General features: G+C 41.8%; 1 protein-coding gene and 1 pseudogene across 1 annotated transcript in view; one reads left to right on the forward strand and one right to left on the reverse strand.

The window, feature by feature from the left end:
• TRMT2B (tRNA methyltransferase 2 homolog B) overlaps positions 1-15,868 on the reverse strand; it is a 95,675-nt gene that overhangs the window by 43,983 nt on the left and 35,824 nt on the right. The window lies entirely within an intron of this gene.
• LOC101517833 (probable inactive 1-aminocyclopropane-1-carboxylate synthase-like protein 2) lies at positions 5,228-7,380 on the forward strand (annotated as a pseudogene).

Genomic DNA, 15,868 nt, shown 5'->3' on the forward strand with positions numbered 1-15,868 from the left:
TCTGGAAATACATCAACTAGTGGAAGAGAAGCAGCTAATTGGAAACTTCCAAGTCTCAGCCAAAACAGTCACATGCCATCTCAGCTGTCCCTCTGCGCTATCATTAGAGAGTTCCAGGAAACTTTGTCTGCTTGCAACTGCACTCTACAGGCATGCCATTTTGAAATACATTCCTCAGAAAAATGAAAAGCATGACCCTGCCAAGTAATAAATTTGCAATGTGATTTTGAAGGTGAAGGGTTGGATGATTTAAATCTCAGGAAATGACAATTATTTTCTTCTCCCATCCAGCCCTGGAACAATCAAAGAATATCATCAAATACCCCAAGTCTCTGCTTGTCAACACTGCCTGCATACTGTCATCATCATCATCAACAACAAAATGCTCAAAACTGCCAGTGCCCGTGTCCCTATCCACAGACTGTTGTTATTAAATTGGTCTGGGTGTGACCTGGGCTTTGGAATTTTAAAAAGATCCCTGGGGCATTTTAATGTGCAGATTAAGTCTGGAGCCATGAACCTAATGAGGATCACAACTCTGGCTACACTGTAAAATCACCTGGGGGATCTTTTAAACATCCAGATATTTGGGGATGGTGTTGTCACACTAAGTTAAAAATCCAGACACTTGGGTCACACCTCAGACCAATTAAATCAAACTATCTGGGGTGGAGGAATAAGGCTCAAGCCCCAAGAATGAGGAGCTCATTTATAAAGTTTCTGGGGTGCCTGATACTGTGGCAGAGAAGATAAAGCTGCCCACTTGCAGTGCTGACATCCCATATGGGCGCCAGTTTGAGTCCCTGCTACTCCACTTCCAATCCAGTACCCTGCTAGTGTACCTGGCAAAGCACCGGAAGATGGCTCAAGTCCCTGAACCCATGTGGGAGATTCAGAAAAAGCTCCTGGCTCCAGACCATTCCACCTCCAGTCATAGTGGCCATTTGGGGAGTGAACCAGTAGGTGGCAGACCTCTCTCTGTGTATCTCTCCCTCTATCTCTCTCTCTCTGCCTTCAAATAAATATTTTTTTTTAAAAAAGCACAGTGTTCCTAGTGTGCACTTGAGATTGTGATAAGTGAAACTCCAAACCTGAGACAACCAACAGCATTGCCAAAATTTGCACTCAGTGATTCTGTGACATGAGAAAACGCAAGATCTGGAAGACAGATTGGAAGGAGGTTGAGGACAAACCCTTAAACCACTGCCCTGCTTTAATATCACTGGGGACAGACAGGAAACGGTCAGCTTGAACTCACATATACCTTACTAAGTAGGACACAAAGATTAGTTACTCCTCACTATGGCATTGGAAATTTCTCTGCAAACCCCTCCTAAAACTCTTCTGCACCTCAACTGTCGACATATGCCTTGTTAGAGTTATAAGCCTGTTTGGACTATCCTAAAATTTGCCAAATTCAGTAAAAATAATGTTTCAACACTATAAACTGCTAAATACTAAAATGAAAATAGACATGAGACAGCTGAATAGTACCCTTTAGGCATTTTAAGGTGTATAGCAGCCGGTTGTGTATAAACTAAAATTGAAATGTCAATGAAGTAGTCACAGGATGTGGTTAAGAACTTGCATTCTCTAACATATTGGTCACTCAACACCATGTCAATTAACTCCATAGTGTTGCAAATAGTTGTTGATGTTATGTTGTGACTTTTCATTGGAAGGCATGATATTCTGCCAGCTCAGCCTTTAGACCAGAGATGGTCTTCCCAAGAAACTGTTGAATTTATCTGGACAATAAGATGCTGGACTCTATGCTTGGTATATGCCTACAATGAACGAATCATGACTGGATTTGAACTGTAACACTGTAACAAGGTGGAGGAACCCACCATGGGTTGAGGGCACGGGGAGGGGTTGGGGGAATCCCAGAGCCTATGAAATTGTGTCATAAAATGAAATGAAATTTTAAAAAAAGAAAAAAAAATCACTGGGGACAGTACCATGGTATTGTAGGCCAAGTCTCTGCCTGCAGCGCTGGCATCCCTTATGGGTGCTTTGTCATGACTCAGCTGCTCCAGTTTTTATTCAGCTCCCTGCTAATGACCTGAGAAATCAGTGGGAGACAGCTCAAGTCTTTGGGAGCTTGCACCTTTGCGGGAGACCTGGAGGAAGCTCCTGACCTCCAATTGGCTCAGCTCCAGCCATTGTGGCCACTTTAGGAATGATCCAGCAGACAGAGGATCTGTCTCTTTTTCTCTCTATAAATCTGCCTTTCTTTGTTTTTTTTTTAAAGATTTATTTATTTTTATTACAAAGTCAGATATACAGAGAGGAGGAGAGACAGAGAGGAAGATCTTCCGTCTGATGATTCACTCCCCAAGTGAGCCGCAACGGCCGGTGCGCGCCGATCTGAATTCGGGAACCAGGAACCTCTTCCGGGTCTCCCATGCGGGTGCAGGGTTCCAAAGCTTCAGGCCATCCTCTACTGCTTTCCCAGGCCACAAGCAGGGAGCTGGATGGGAAGTGGAGCTGCCGGGACCAGAACAGGCGTCCGTATGGGATCCCGGCGCGTTCAAGGCAAGGACTCCAGCCGCTAGGCCACGCAGCCGGGCCCTGTAAATCTGCCTTTACAATAAAAAAAAAAAAAAAAAAAAAAAAAAAAAAGCTCATCTGTCCCTCCCGTATTTGAAGGCTAACTTCGTTAGGCTTACTGGTAAATAATGCTGTCAAATACCTACTTTCTACCACACCCACCAAAATAACTGCAGGAGCAATGCAAAAGGAAGTGCTTTAAAGGATTGAAAAAAATTGCAAAGGGCTGAGAGCCAATGCTAAGAAGATCTGACAAGGTCTAGCTGAGAAAGAAACAGGAAAGCAAGCTATTAGGCTTCTGTATTACCCCACTGGTTAGTGTTTAGCTATAATTCAATGCATTTTTCCTCATCACGCCAACTCCCAGCCTTGGAGACAAAAACCCTAGACAGTAATTTTCATCCCTGGCTACTCTTCAGAGTCATTGGCGGAGCTTGAAATAGAATAATGATGCTAGAGACACACCCGAAACAAATTAAATCAGAATCTCTGAGGGGAATGACGCCCATGAAACTGTTTGTAAAAGTTCTTCAGGTGCAACCAGTTGTCCTGATTCAGTGGCTCACAAACTTTAAGTATACATTGGAATCACCTGGAGGGAGTATTAAACCACAGGTGGCTGGGCCCTATCTGCAAGGTTTCTAATTCATGGAGCAGGGCGTCTGTAAACTTGGATTTCTAACCAGCACCCAGATGATACCTGGCTCAGGGACCACACTGCTGCTTGCTGTTACTGCAGGAACTATATTTTGGTAGAAAAAGCTTGACACAGGCCACTGGTTCTCAACTTTGGCCACACATCAGAATCACTAGCCCGACTCTCCTTACAGCTAATTAAATTGGAATGTATGGGGGTCCAAGCATTTATAGTTTTAACTGCTCTCCAGATGATACTGATGGGCAATCCACTGTCACACTCTACTTCTTAAGTATCCTGGAAATCCACAGTTACTTCAGTTACAAGCAGTCCTCCTGTCCCAACGCTAATCTCCACGGTTCTTTACTATGTAACAATATGACCAATTTGGGGTCACTAACTTGTCCCAGTTTGCCTGAGAGTCTCCCAGATTAAGCACTGAAATGTTCCAAGTCCCAGGAAAATCAGGACAGTTGGTCACCCTACGAATGTTGCAGAGGTCAGACTGAAATAGTCACGAAAGGTGCTTCTGCCAGTCAGCATTGAGACGCTGGCTTTTAATACCATGCTTCATTAGAAGAAACCAGGGCTCACTAGGAAACGTCTGATTCCAGGACTGAGGATGTGCAGTGAGGCTGGGATTCTTTTACCAGTGTATAAGAAAATGCTCAAAGACCAATGGAGTGGTATGTGCAAGACATGGGAACCAATCTGACTCCCACTGGCTGAACCGGAGAAAACTTGAGCATCCTCAAGAAAACAACTGAACAGAATGTAAAACACTGAATTCCAACAAGAAAAAAAGTAATGAATCCAGTTACATTTATTTAAAAAAAAAAGTGTTTTGCCCCAACTGGAAATAACTATTATTTCAACTTCTTTCTCTGAAACTTTGGTGTTTAAGGAAAATGGAGTAGGCATTGTCTTGTGTTTTTTCAGGAACTCTAGTTCATAGATGAGGAAAAGCTCACCTTTACAAAAGAATGCCAATAAAAAATCGAATGACAGAATCAGAAAATCACCATTTTGTTATCCCTAATTAAATTACTGAATTAGAAAATAAAGTTAAAGAATTAGAACAAAAATGAGTCAGGGAACAGTAACTGATGGATACTAACAGCTTCAGGTGAGAGGTTGCTAGGAAACAAAACTGTCACATGGCACCAAAATAGTAGCCCATGATGCCTTGCTAATCACAAAGGGAAAATTACAAGGCAAGTTGAGGGCTATAACCTTAACCATCACCTTTACTAAGATTCGACAACAGACATTATGCCCTCCCTGACGGAATGTGGCATGAAGTACACACTTGCACACAAGAAGCATCCTTTTCAATAGTGTTCTCTCCTCAACCACAATCATGCCACTGTATTGAAGTCCCATTTCTAAGAAATTCAAGGACAGGAAGAAGGAGTTAAAGACTGCCATAAGAAAATAAACCATCCTGGTTTGTCAGGGACTGGCAGGTTGCCCAGGATGCAGGATCAGTGCTCAAATCAGAAGAGTCCCAAGCAAATCAGGGAAATTGGTCACCTGCAACTAGACAAATTCATGAGATGGGACAGATTACTGGTCTTCAAAAAATCAGTGCCATGAAAACAAAATAAAGAGACTGCCCTGCATTAAATGAAATGAGAAGGACAGAACCACTGAATACAGCATATGAATTGGCTATACAAGACATTTTGAGAATTGCTTGGGAAATTGAAAATAGAACAGTTACTCAGTCCACAGATGTCCATGAACTACGTCACTAAGCACACTGCTTAATTCAGTGTGCTTAATTCAGCTGCCATTGGTGTGTTTATGCTGACACGTACTCTGACATACTCTCTGGAGCAAATTCCTTATCTTCCTTATGAACATCAGGCTGTCTGTAGACTATACTTCGGAAAGTACTGGACTACATATATCACATTAGCAAAGACTGGTGAGGTATTCTTAACTTTCTTAGCTAGGTTTATAGTGTTATTGTTACGCAGAAAAATGACCTCTGCTTAAATGTAGGCTGAGTTGTTTAAAAGGCAAAGTGTCAAGATGCCTACAACGTAACTTTCAAATGGTTTATTAAAGAACATATACACACAGATGAAGCAAATGTTATCATCTGTTGAATCCTGGTGGATATAGGACTAATTGTGTTCACTACACCGTTCTTCCAACATTTTTATTTTTTGAAGACTTCCATAATAAAAAAGAATGACCCCAAATCATCTCACAGGATAGAAAAGACTAACCAAACTGTCAGCAGACTGATTGTCCACAGACAATTCTGTATTTATTTATTATTATTTCTTTCTTGAGGGAGGAAATCTAAGCTAAAAACGGAAAGATAAGTAGATTTAACCAGAAGAGGTAAAGAGCGAACCAAATGGAGGGAATTAAATGTGAAAAGAACTACAACAGAAGAAGTATGTCCTTTGTAGGGAAAGGAATGTGAAGTGTACAAAGAATTGGGACAGCTCAAATTATGAAGTAGCTTTCAAGCTTCATCAATAATTTGGGGGTTTATTTTAAAAGTCGTAAGAAGTGAATGACAGCTTTTAAACAATAGAGAGATATGATGAGATCTGCATTTTAGAAACATCACTGTGGCTGCAGACTCTGAATTGGAGCAAAGCAGCATCAAGGGGGACTCGCAGCAATAATCTGGTGAGAGACCATGGTAGCCTGCAGGGATGGCAATTTGGTGACAAATTAGATGGGAACAACAGGACAAGGTGACTCGAAAATCATTTCCAGGCTTCTGTCTATGGTAACTGTGCAGGCCAGTGTATTCATCTAGATGGGAGACAGAGGAGGAAGAACAGGTTTATGGGAAAAACATGAAACATTCAACATTAAATATATTGAACTGGGAACATCTAGAAGATTGGACAAAATCTGCCTTGAGGCAATTGAATATAAGGATGGGAATGAGAACTCTCTGGGTTTCTAATTGGGATAGAGGAACAAGGGAGGGGAAAATACAGTTGCTTTCTTAAATGTTTTAGCTATAAAAAAACCAATACTAGACATACTACCCATTATAAGCAAGCTTGGTGTGAGGAGAGGGGCCGTGGTGCAGCTCTTTCAGATCTCCGAGTCACAGACGATTTCACTGGGTGGTCGGCGCTAAGGAGTTTAAACTGAAGGGTTCCAGGAAGCCTGCTGAGGCAAACACAAACATCTAGAGGATGAGTCACTAGCCAGGCACCCCTACCGTCCCTCTGCAGCCAGTCAAAGAGTCAGCTCCTCAGAGACTGTAGGGTCTACATCAATCTGCTGGAAATGCTGCTGGAGTTACAGCAGTCTGTGCAGGATCACTTCATGCACCTGAGCACCTTGCAGGAGGAACAGAGGCACCCTGGAGCCATTCCAGAGCATGAAGACCAGCCGAACAACCTGATATGCATGATGCTCAACCTGTGGTCCAAGGTTATGAGTGGCCTGGGGCTGCAGGAGCCTCTCCCAGTCCTGAATTCCAAGGCTGCTGTTGGGGGTGTACAGAGGGTGAACTCATCCTCTCAGCCTGACCAGCCAACTCCCCAACAGAGTGAATCTGGAGCTACATTTGTCAGCCAGGACCTCTCCAGCTGTGGAATTGAGATCACTGTCTCTTTCCACTTGGGATTCCAGAACTACCAGGCCTACCAAAGAGACAAATACTACAAGGACAAGAACACCAAGGGCTTCATTAACCTTGGCACCAGTGACAACAAACTGCATCAATCCAATGGTTAAGAGGTTGTGCCAGAATCACATGAACTGCATCGAAGATGTCCTGCTGCAATATCCTGATTGGAGAGGCATCCCTTCCTGCTGGAAGAAGTGGCTCAGTTTCTGACCTACTACGGCAAGGCACCTGCCAGCCTTAATCCAGACAATGTGGTTGTTTTTAATGGTTGCTGCTCCGTCTTCTCTGCATTAGCCATGGTTCTGTGTGAACCAGAGGATGCCTTTCTCATCCCCACTCCCTTCAATGGTGACTTCATCTTTAGCTGTTACGTGTATGCCAATTGAACTGATTTGAGTCCACCTAGAGAGTGAGATCACCAAGGATAACACCTGTCCTTTCCAGCTCACTGTGAAAAAGCTGGAGTGAGCCCTGATTGAAGCTAGACTCGAGGGCAAAAGGATCAAAGGCCTCGTTTGGTTCTTACGTTGATTATCTAATAAATTCCATATTCTCTCAAATCCCTCCCAAAAAAGAAATACTACATTACATAAAATAAGAAGAAAAAAACTTATCTGATTTCAATAAACCAACATTTTAATCATTTTGGATTATTTCCATTTAGTTTTGTAATAAATATTTACTATACTGCATATTATGCATATGTAAATATGTATGTATATAATGCTGTTTTGCCATCCTTCTGTTATTTGAAAGGCAGAAGGACAGACAGAGAGGGAGTGACATATCTTCTATCCACTAGTTTACTGCTTAAATGGCCACAAATAACCAGGCTGAATTTAGGTACCTGGAATTCCACTGTTTCCCAGACAGGTGGCAGGGATCCAAGTTCTTGGGTCATCTTCCACTGCCTTCTCAGGCTATCCCTTAGGAAGAATATGGAAATGGGAGCTGGAGTAGTTAAGACTTGAACCACAGCAACCTACTGTGCTACAGTACACACAATCACTGTTTTGATATCTTAAAACCTTTCTGGGGGCTGACACAGTAGCTCAACAGACTAATACTCTACATGCAAATTCTGGCATCCCATATGGGCACCAGTTACAAGTCCAGTTCCCTAATTATGACCTAAGAAAGCAGGAGAGGATTGCCAAAAGCCTTGGGATACAGACGCATGTGGGAGACCCAGAAGAAGCTCCTGGTTCCTGGATTCAGATCAGCCTAGCTTTGGCCATAGCAGCCACTTGGGGACTGAACCAGCAGATAGAAGATCTTGCTATCTCGATCTCTCCTTCTTTCTGTGTATGTCTTTCAACTTAAAATAAAGAAATCTCAAAAAACACCTCTTTAGCTGCCAGAGAGGTCTTTTATATGGGAGCTAACCAATTCAGACCATCACTCCATCTGGCACTTCAAACTCAGGAGACAACATTCCTGTGCCTTAATCATACAGGGTCAGGCACCAGATGAGTAAGGATCACCCATCCATCTTACAGCTCACAGGAATTATTCAAACCAGTTAATCTGAAATTGTTCTCACTGTTCTGTCTGGCCTTTCCCAGGAAATCCTAATAATGCAGTAGCCTAAGCCTTGCTCATGTACACGTCCTCTGCCTTCTGACTACCCTGGGGGCCTTCACGTACAATTCTGTGTGGTACACCATGCCACCTGACCCTAGGAGCTGCGAGCTTCTTTTCCTGGGCCTCTCTACTGCCTCCTTCTGATACTCTAGCTGACTAACCAGCTCATAAATGAATATAAAGCATTATAGAGAGGACCTGGCATGACAGCTCAGTAGCTAACCCCTCAATTTGTATGCACCTGAATCCCATATGTGCACTGGTTCATGTCCTGGCTGCCTATTTCCCATCCAGCTCCCTGCTCGTAGCCTTGGAAAGCAATGGAGGATGGCCTAAAGCCTTGGGACCGTGCACCCAATGGAAGGCATGGGAAAAGCTCCTGGGTCCTAGCTTTGGAATGGCTCAGCTCCATTCATAGTGGCCACTTGGGGAGTAAACCAATGGATGAAAGATCTTTCCTTCTTTAAATCTGAATTTCCAATAAAAATAAATAAATCTTTAAAAAAATTATAGAGGAGCTCTAACAGCCATATTTTTCTTAGGAGAAGGCTTCTCTAGAAGTCTTCAGAACAAATCAGAACGCCTGAATTCACTACCCAACTCTGGCTCTTGGTTCCAGCTTCCTGCTAATGTAGACCTTGGGAGGCAATAGTGATGGCACAAGTGGCTGAGTCCCTGTGTGAGACCTGGTCTGAGCTGCCAACTCCTAACTATAGCATAGCCCAGCCCTAGATGTGGTGGGCATTTGAGGAATGAACCAGCAGATGAATGCTCACTCTGCCCTTTTCTCTCATATGACTAAATTTTAAAAAATTTTAAAAGATTCATCTATTTTTATTGTAAAGTCAGATTTACAGAGAGAAGAAAAAGAGATATAGAAAGAAAGATCCTCCACCTGCTGGTTCACTCCCCATGTGGCCACAATGGCCAGAGCTGAGCCAAAGTTAGGAGCTTCCTCTGAGTTTCCCACACAGGTGGCAAGGTCCCAAGGCTTTGGGCCATCCTCTACTGCTTTCCCAGGCCACAAGCAGGTAGTAAGAAAGGAAGTAGAGCAGCCAGAACATGAACCAGCTCCCATATGTGATCCCGACACATGCAAGGCAAGGATTTAGCCACTAAGCCATTGTACCATGTCATATAAATGAAAATTTTAGAGGTTGGCATAGAGGTGTAGCCGACAAAGCCTCTGCCTGTAGCATCCGCATCCCACATAGATGCTAGTTGAAGTTCCAGCTGCTCAAATTTCAATTCAGCTCCCTACTAATGCACCAATGAGGCCATTTGGAGAGCGGACCAGCAGACAGAAAATGTCTGTCTCACCTTCTCTCTTGGTAACTCTGGACTTTCAAATACAAATAAATATTTTTAGAAAAAAATTAGTATACTAACTGAACTGATATCATTTTGTAAACCAAGCAATGTTTGCTAAGTAACATATCTTTAGCATTAAGATTCAAAACTAAATCTTATTAGGCAAGTACCTAAGAATTCCAGAATTGAAGAAATCATGGACCAGAAAATACTGATTATACTCAGTCAGTTCTCAATATTCACTTTGTTGTAGATACATTGGACTATTATAGGATTCTAGAGCTTGTGTCTTAACAAAACATCTTTGGTCCTTTCCTTTGAAATTCTCATTTTTCCTTCCATAGCTTAGAGCCACTTGCTGCTACTGCTCCTAGAGATAATCTTCTCAAAGGGCATTCTAGAAGCCTCAGAGCTTAGAAAACTCCAAGGAATAAGTCTCTGCTGATGATGACTCAGTCATCCTGCAATCATTTCACAGCTTGTTCTGCTTCGTAAAAAGCAAAACTTGTTTCCAGTTCTAATGTTTGGCTACCTCATGAACTCTGAAATCTAAAAACATCCAAAAATAGTCACATCTCTGAGCAAAAAGGCAGACCTCAGTCAATGTGAAATGATTACCACGGCTGCAAGTAGCTCCGCTGTCATTGCACAGGGAGCAGAAACAGAACAGTTCAGATCCAGGGGCCAAGGAGGGGGCAGTAGTCAACATCAAGTAAATACACAGGTTCGTCACAGAACCTGATGACTAAGGCTCAAATGCTACCATATTCTTCCCGCTCTCAGTCCAAGGTGCTCTCAGTCCAAGGTTGGGTTTCCCCAGGAATGCTCCCAAGGCCTACAATGTAGCAAGAAGCCAAACCTGCAAACTGCAGAAACTTCCTCCTCAACAAATCACCTACAGTTTTCCAGGAGGCTGCTCATCAAAGTGCAGAGGAGTACCAGCTCGCAGTGCAAGGTGTGAGGAAACAAGTCCACAGGTACAGCTTGTCTCAGGACAAAAGGTTCACTAAGCAGCTTCTTAGCTGAGTTTGGAGGACAGCACAGCCTGGAGAAATACACCAGTATGATCAGTTTCCACAAACAAAAGAACCTTCAGGAACATACCTGCTGACAACTCTATGTGAGCCCTTCCTTTGTGCTCCCACAGGCCGTATATTTGTCTCACCCATGGTTGACTGTATCTAATGTAACTCTTCTTACCAACTTGCCCCCTGCAGAATCTCCTTTTTGAGGGTAGAAATGAGGCAGATGGCTTTTTCTTCATCTCTGTATTCCAAGCATGAGACACAGAGTAGGAGTTCAATATATTTTTTGGTAAATACAGTGAGAGACCTCGGCCATATACTTCTCGTGAAATTTGCACATAGGACTTAATTATCCAGCTGATACAAGAGAGCATGTACTTGCTTACTCATGTATGTTGTTTCTCTCTCCCTTTCAAAATAAATAAGCATTTTTAAAAGCTCAACAAGACAACCCAATTAGGGCCAGTATTGTGGCATAACTGGTTAAGTTGCAGCCTACAACACCAGTATCACACACGGTACCAGTCTGAGTCCTGAACACTCCACCTGCAATTCACCTTCCTGCTAAAGCATCCATACCCCTTGTGGGAAATCCTGGCTTCAGCAGGGACCTGCCCTGGCTGTTGTGGCCATTTTGGAAGTGAAACAGCAGGTGGAAGATCTATCTCTGTCTCTATAACTGTGCCTTTCAAATTAACATGTAAAAAAAAAAAAAACCACAAAGACAACCCAAACAAAAAACAGGCTAAGGATTGAAATAGACACTGCTCCAAAGAAAAAATTTTAATGGCCAGTAAGCACATGAAAAGAAAATGCTCAACAACTTCAGTCACTAGGGAAACACAAATAAAAATTACAATGAACTATCACCTCTCACACAGTGTAATAAAAAACAGACAATTACAGGATTTGGTAACAAGATGGAGAAATCAGAACCCTCATACACTGCTAGTGGAAATGCAAATTGGGACAGCTGCTTTGGAATGGACTTGCAGCTCCTGAAAAGGTAAAAAATAGTTAGCATATGACTCAAGAAGTGGTATCTGCCCAGGAGAAATGAGTATGTATAGCCACCCAAAAACTTGCCCATGAATGTTCCTGGAGCAGCATTATTCTTACCAGCCAAAAGTGGGAACAATCCAAATGCTCTTCAATTGATGAGTGAACAAGTTAAATGTGATATGCCCACACAACAGAGTACTATTCCTTTTTATGACCATAAGAAGAAATGAACTACTGGATACATACTACAGTATGGGTAAATTGTAAACATTATGCACTGTGAAAAACATATATGTAAACAACTATATATGATATGACTCCATTTATATGAAATGCCTAGCATAGGGAAATATAATGGTTGCCTAGGGACAATGGAGTGGGAAAAAATGGGAATGACTGATACAGGGCTTCTTTTTTGAGATGATGAAAATGTTCTGTAATTAGAGTGAATATGATTGCACAAATCTGAGAACATATCAAAGCTCACTAACTGGTACAAGCTAAATAGCTGAATTGTAATATATGAATCACATCCCAATGAAACCATTATTAAAAAGTAATAATTTGCCTTATTGATCTTTCCTTATCAGTACACCAAGAATACCACCATTTGCTTTTATAGCGGCACAATACTTTGTAGAATGGTGCTACAGTATGGACATGATTTGCTCCCCCCCACCTTTAAACACCAAAATCTTATGTTAACAATCAATGGATTAACATAAACAGTGGATGCATTAAGGATGGAAGCTCACTTTCAATAGGTAATTTTTTTTCTTTTTTTGCAAACAGAAAAGCTTATTTGAGAAAGGACCAGGTGAGCAGGGAAGGGAGAGAGGGAAGGGGAAAGCACCTCTGGAGAGAAAGCCATGAGGTGGGGTGCCTCTCGAAAGAGGAGGGAGAGACACCAAAGGTTTGAGGAAGGGTCTTGGGATTTTAAGCATTCCCTGACCCCTCCTTGTTGGGCGGAGAACATGCAGGTAAGATGTTCCCCATTGGTAGTCTCTTAATCAGTTAAGAAATGGGTGGGCAATGATGGTCACCTGAGGGTGTGGCAAGTCTGGATAGTCTCAGACCCCCTTCTTAAAATCCCACATCCTACTTCTGTAGGGGTAAAGAGCAACGATGCCTTCTGGCTGCTTCCTGCTGAAACGGGGTGAGGAGGGAGAGAGACACTCAGTAGGTAATTCTTGCAGGTAGCTGGTTATACAAGCTGCAAGTTCACGCTCGCTCGCGCTCTCGCTTTCGCTTTCTCTCTCTCTCTCTCTCTCTCTCTCCCCCCACTTCCAGGCCCCCATGCAACAATTCCTCTGTATACACATTTGCCACTGTCAGGCTCCACCCCATCACACAGCAGGTTAATATGCTGACTGATCTTGGGCTGTGAACCTCCAAAATCATGTGCCACAATAGACCTTCTTCTTTTTTAAGTAGCTTCTTTAAAGTATTTTAGTTAAAGTAAGGAAACACTGACCGATATACATGGATAAACACAGTTGCTTTAACCAATTCCTCACTGATGGACTTGACAAAATTGTACCTTTTGTTGTTAAAAGACTGCAATAAACAATTTTATGTATATGACATTTTACATAAATGGGAGTTCATGTAGGGTGAGGAATCTTTACTCTGCCACTTGGATATTTATAACTTCATAGGCCATACAAAATTATCAATTTAAAATTTGCCTGCTATAGATTTATTAAATTTATAGTCCCACCTGCAGTTACTTTGCAAAGCCAAACCAAATTATATACAGTCCAAAGGCCAAATATTTCCCACTAGTGGTCTACAGGATAAATTTAAGGAATAGAATTACTGGGTCAAAGGGTATGTATAAATTTTTCATTTTAATCTGCAGCAAAAACTTCCCACCACAGGGATAGTATCAGTTTACATGGAGTTAGTATTTAATTTATATCAGTAATTTGGGGACTGGCACTGAGGCACAATGGGCTAAATTGCTGCTTACATATATACTAGTTCAAGTTTTGGCTGCACTACTTGCCATCCAGCTAATACACCTGGGGAAGCAGCAGAAGATGGCCCAAATACTTCGGCACCTGACACCCACATGGGAGAACCAGATGGAGTTCTGGGCTCCTGACTTTGGCCTGGCCCAGTCTCAGCTGTTGCAGCTATTTGCAAAGTGAACCAGCAGGTAAAATTTCTCTCCCTGTCTCTGCTTGTGACTCTGCTTTTCAAATAAATTAATCTTTAGAAAATACACCAGTAATTTTTTAGAATTCACATTTCCCCATATTACTGCCAACAGCACATTATCAAACGTTTGTACTACTGCCAATCTGAGAAATGAAAAGTGGTACTGCAGAGTATTTTTTATTTGAATTTCCTTTACTATGGGAAAGAAAGCATCCTTTCATGATTCATAAGCACATTAATAGCATATCCTTTTTATATCCTCTGCTCATTTTTCTACTAGGCTGTTGTCATTTTTCTTATCAATTTCAAAGAATGTATTAGAGTAAGGAAAAACATCTTCGTACTGTGAACTACAAAGTTAACCCCATTTGTTGTCACCTGCCTTTGTTTACAGTCCTTTTCATGGTGCACAAGAAAGTGACTTTGTCGATACTTTCACTGATATAACTCATATGCTACACAGCACCTCTGCTTACAAAATACAACAGTTTATATTATACCCACAGACTTATACACCAAATGCTACAATCAATTCTGAAATGTTTTCATTAGCCCAAGGAGATAACATGTACCCCTTAGCAGGACACCCCATTTCTCCCCAGCCCCAGGAAACTACAAAGCTACTCTCTTATTTCCATAGATTTGCATTTTCTAGATACTTACTATAAATTGGAATATATAACATGAGGTCTCACATCTGGTTATACATATCAGTCCCTTGATGTTGATATCTAAATATTTTCTCTTATTCCGTGGGTTGTCTTTTCACTTTCTCGGTGGCATATCTGAAATACAGCACCTTTTAAATTTTTTTTTCAAATTTTTTTTTTGTTCTTTGGATTTTGCTGCCATTTCTACAAAGCTTTGTCAAGGTCACCAAGATTTAAAATCTCCTATTATTTCTTCAGAGTTTTATAGTTTCAACTCTTTCATTTAGTTCTATGATACATTTTTGGTTCATTTCTGTATGTGGCATAATGAAGGTAAAAGTTATTTTATGCAGTCAAATTCAACAGTTCTTTTATCACATGCCTTCTAAATCTCCACGATTGAAAGGGTTTCAGCACTACAAGATTATAAAGAAATTCTTTGCTTTTCTAGGGTACAATTTTAGATTCCCTCTTATACATTTAAATCTTTGACCCACTTATATTTTATCAGTTTGCAGAGTGAGATCTGGACCCAACTTTTTCTTTTCACCATGGCTACCCAGTTGTCCACCACCATTTATTGACTCTTCTAGCTTTTCCCCTCACAGATCTGAGACGCCATCTTTATTGCATATTCAAAAAGTATCAGTTATTAGGGATAGATGACAATGTAAATAAGTGAAAATAACTAACAGCTGGAAGAATAATCATATAAAGGGAATCAGACTATAAAAACACCTGGGCCTAGATAGTCTTCTTTCGCATGGGAGGATCTCTGGCAACTTTGCAATTTTCTTCCCATAGTAACTGGCCTATTTAAGTTCACTTTATCTTTCGGGATTAATATTAGCTATTTTTTTTTTTTCACAGCATTTCACCTAGTTTTCCAAACACATTCACAGGAAGTTGTAAAAAGCACATTCTTACAATTTATTTAAAATTTCTTCATATCTGTAGGTATACCTCAGCATGAGTATGGACTGGGTCTGGGAGGTGCCAGACTGGACTAGGCTCCAGCACCTGCTGGTACTCATGAGAGCCAGGAAGGGTGTAGGATGGGCAGGACTAGGTCTCTGAACCCACTGAACCATGAAAGAGCTGTGTCTGGGCATGGATCAGGTATGGCTGGGCTTTAGAACACTACAGTAAGAACCAGAATGGGTGTGGGCCGGTTGGTCAAGGTCACTGTTCCTTCCAGGACAGGATGTGGGCTAGGTCAGTCTGAGCCAAGGACCCACTGGTGGGCATGAGATCTGCCACTGAAAAGAGACCTTACCTTGAGGAACTTGGAGGAATTCCTCTGTCAGGATGCAGTCCCTGCAAATGA

The sequence above is a fragment of the Ochotona princeps genome, chromosome X, assembly GCF_030435755.1.
Source record: "Ochotona princeps isolate mOchPri1 chromosome X, mOchPri1.hap1, whole genome shotgun sequence".
NCBI classification, from domain to species: Eukaryota; Metazoa; Chordata; class Mammalia; order Lagomorpha; family Ochotonidae; genus Ochotona; species Ochotona princeps.